The 3828-nt window shown below is 49.9% G+C and overlaps 1 pseudogene; it reads right to left on the bottom strand.

Moving 5' to 3' along the window:
• Positions 1–1755: 1755 nt before the first annotated feature.
• LOC129692288 (60S acidic ribosomal protein P2-like) lies at positions 1756–2137 on the bottom strand (annotated as a pseudogene).
• Positions 2138–3828: the final 1691 nt, after the last annotated feature.

The following is a 3828-nucleotide window of genomic DNA, read 5'->3' on the forward strand; positions in this document are numbered from 1 at the left end:
AAGGGGAAAAGGAGGAGGACACAGTGACCTCTGGTCCTTACCCTGAAGCACCAGCCCTCCTTTCTGATTCATGGGCATTCCGGAAACTGGAAGCACAGCTTCCCACCTGCATGTGCGGAGCTAACTGTGGCATTGGCCGGAGAACCTGGATATAGTGATATAATTCTATAAAAACATCTATTGACCCACAGAGATGTTAACCTCACAGCAGTGTTAACACACCTTGAAAACATTTAGGAGTTTTTACTTAGCCTGCTGTCCTATTGTGTGCTCATCCTGCTTCAGTTTCACCTGCCTCTAAGCGAACAATGGAACCAATATTACTTGCCTTAGGTCTCCTATGCGAACATTTTTTTTACAGCCTACGCCAATGCGTAGCTTTAATCTCAAGTTATGTTCCCTTCCATGCCCTGACCCAAGCTGGCATATGTTTGCAAGTCTATGTAGTGATGAAGGCAGCCAACAGTTTGGAAGAGACGTTATCCATCATAAATGTTGGAAGCAACCCGATAGAGCTTGCTAATGTATGTTTGCAGCTCCGAGTGTTTGCGGGTCAGTTGGAGTCTGTAAAGTTACCCCTGGCCTTGTAAAACTCTGCGAAAGATTGCCGTAAAGAATGCCACATCCTTTTCCCATGCCTCATTTTCTCATTTCCCATGCTGCTCAATAAACACAGAGCAAAGCTAGGGAGAGACAGACCTAGGGACAGTCAGACATCGGACAGCCTTCAGGCAGGAGCAGGCACAGGCATGTAAAACAGACAGACTACAGATAGGTCAGTAGCCACAGACAGCAGGTAGACAGAACATAGGTGAAAGATCCAAATTTGGACTCGCCCCTAGTCAAATTAATCCGAGAGGAAGGTCTATTTTCATTCCTTATTGTGTCACTGGTGCATTTGGCACCTCTGAGATATCTTTAATGTCAGATGAGAGAGGTGGTAGGGCTGGCAGAGTCTGGCAGCCCATGGCGGGCTGATGACAATCTCCTAACATGTCCTTTCTGGTGAAGGAGGCAGAGTCGTGGTGACTGGCATGTCCACCATCCATTGTGTGTGAGTGCCACACGCAGGACAGCAAGCCTAGGATATGGGTAGGCAAGCATGGCAGTTGCTGCAGAAGCAGATTCCAAAGGCTGCCAAAACCTTCAGTCTTTCTATGGTGGCTTTAATGGCAGTGGCCCTAAAGGCTTAGCTTGTCTGGATACTTGGCTTCCAGATGGTAGTGTTGTTTGGGTAGGTTTAGGAGGTGTGGCCTCACTAGAGGAAGTATGTTTCCGGGGGTGGGCACTGAGGTCCCAAAGCCTCCATCATTCACTTTCTGCTTCCCACCTGCAGTGAGAATATATCTTACTTGGCTGCTCCAGCTGCCACGCTTTCGTCCTGTGATGACCACAGTCTCATCCCTCTGGAACCGTAATGACAAAATAACCCTTCCTCTAGAATGTTACCTTGGTCAGGGTGTTTTATCACAGCTATAGAAACCCTCATCAATACACACGGCTGGGGATGTTGCTCACTGGTAGGACATTGTCCTAGCATGCACAGGCCCTGGGTTCCATCCCCGGCATTATAAAACAATGACAAAACCTCAGTCACAAAGTTTAATGTTATCTCAAATCAGTTCTTACACACACACACACACACACACACACACACACACACACACACACACACACGCTGTGCACAAGATGGTTCAGCGAGGAAAGGTGCCTGCCTCCCATTCTTTTTTTTTTTTTTTTTTTTTTTTTCAAGACATGTAGAAAGGTTTTATTTGCAGGGGAGCAGGAATTTAATCAAACAAGCCAAATCCCATGTCATCATCTGACTCCTCAGACTCCTCCTTCTTCTTGTCTTTCTTCTCCTCTGCTGCTGCAGGGGCAGAACCAGCAGCAGGACCTGCAGAGCCAGGGGCAGCAGAAACAGCCACAGCCCCAACAGCAGGCACACTGGCAAGCTTGCCACCACCCTGAGCAATCACATCCTCAGTGTTTTCTCCATTCAGCTCACTGATGACCTTATTGAGCCAGTCATTGTCCGCCTCGATGCCCACGCTGTCTAGGATCTTCTTGATGTCTTTGGCACTAGGAGAGGAGTTGCCCCCGAGGCAGCCAGCAAGAAAGAAGCGACGTAACGCATGTTGGCAGTGGTGGACAGGCCTCACGTGTGTGACCTCGGTGGCGTCGGGCAGCGAAAGCCTGCCTTCCATTCTGATGAGCTTAGTTCTGTGCCTGAGACCCATTTGGCTGAAGGGAGAACCAGCTCCCACAGCTGTCCTCTGACCTCCATGAGTGTGCTGTGGTGTATGTGTAGCCAGCGATGTACAAAATAAAATCAACACAAATGCAAAATCTCTCCACAGGGAAATGAGGAAATTTGAAATAAGGTTAGAGTCTGACCTTATATATGCATAGTTGGTCCTCATTCAGCCATCCCAGTAGACTGCTAAGGTGTGTGTGTGTGTGTGTGTGTGTGTGTGTGTGTGTGTATGTGATCATGTTTGTTTAGGCTCAGCTGTCACTCTTTAGGTGCTGTCCCCTTGTTCTTCCAAGGCAGGGCCTTTCATTGGTCTGGAGATCACTAGTAGGCTAATGGTTTACTTATTGCTCCGGCCAGCCAGCCCCAAGGATTTGCCCATCTCCACCCCGCAGCCCTGTGATTCCATGCCCGCCTTTTTATATATGTGCTCTGGGGATTGAACTCAGGCACTGACACTCACAAGACAAGCACTTTACCAACTGGGCCGTCTCTTCACCCCCTCCTCAAATATTTGATTATTCAAGACAGACAGACAGACTGATGTACTTATTGACTCACTGACTGACTGATGGAGTACTTTCTTTCTCCTGGAGCTCCAGTCTCCTAGTCTATACCTTGGCCATTCCCAGCCACAGCTGACCTCGGAGCCTGAGAAACCCAATCTACAAGGGTCTTCCTCTCATCCCCTGCCCCTCCTCTCATTCCCCTGGCCCCACATTTCCACCACTCTCTTCCCATCTTCCCCTCCCCGCAGGGCAGAGAGCTCCCTCAGGAACCCATAGCTATTTGTAGGCTTCATGAATGGGTTCCAGAACAAGCCAGCTAAAGCTCTTCGCAACTGAGACTCCAGCTTCCTGGCCCTGATCGGCAGTGGGCAGCCAACTGCTCATGTTATTTCACAGGCCTCTGGGGTCAGGTTGACCTGACCAGGCTCCAAGAGCTCAGAGCCAATCACCAAGTAATCCAAGCCAGCTCGTTGAAGCCCAGCCGTGGTGACCCTTGTCTCTCAGACACTGGGGCCCCTGCCAAGCGCTGTCCTCGGTGGAGTATGCATGCTGCAGGACTGGCAGCTGGCCCCTTCCCCAGCAGGCTGCTTTGAAGCTCATCAGGGATGAAGCTCCAGGCAGAGGCATGCTAAAGCTCAATGTTAGGGTGTGTTACTGGCAAATGGACCCAAGGAAGCTAGAGAAAGCTGATCTCCATCACATCTTTGCCTGGCAGTGATCAGACCCCAAAGTCTGACCGCTTGGCAAGACAGAGCTTCCACCAAAGGGAAGAATGACATTCCCTTTCATTCAAAGACACCAAGGATGCTGAGTGGCACTTTCTTGGGGGAAGTGCTGGCCCACACCAGCCTGAACAAAATGTTCCCAAGTGTGACTGAATCATTGGCCGCAGTGTAGATTCCACAGCCAGCACTTAGATGGATGTCTGCACCTTTGAGTTTCTTCCACAGAAAACTAAGGCACAGAGATGTGTTCTCCGGCCCCAGGAGACTGGCACAGGGCGCTGACAGGGTGATGGCTTTCTTTGTCTTCCTTGTCACCGTGGCTTCTTGTCCCTTCTCCCTG

Source organism: Psammomys obesus, unplaced genomic scaffold (assembly GCF_907164565.1).
Source record: "Psammomys obesus unplaced genomic scaffold, mPsaObe1.curated_primary_1811, whole genome shotgun sequence".
Classification (NCBI taxonomy): Eukaryota; Metazoa; Chordata; class Mammalia; order Rodentia; family Muridae; genus Psammomys; species Psammomys obesus.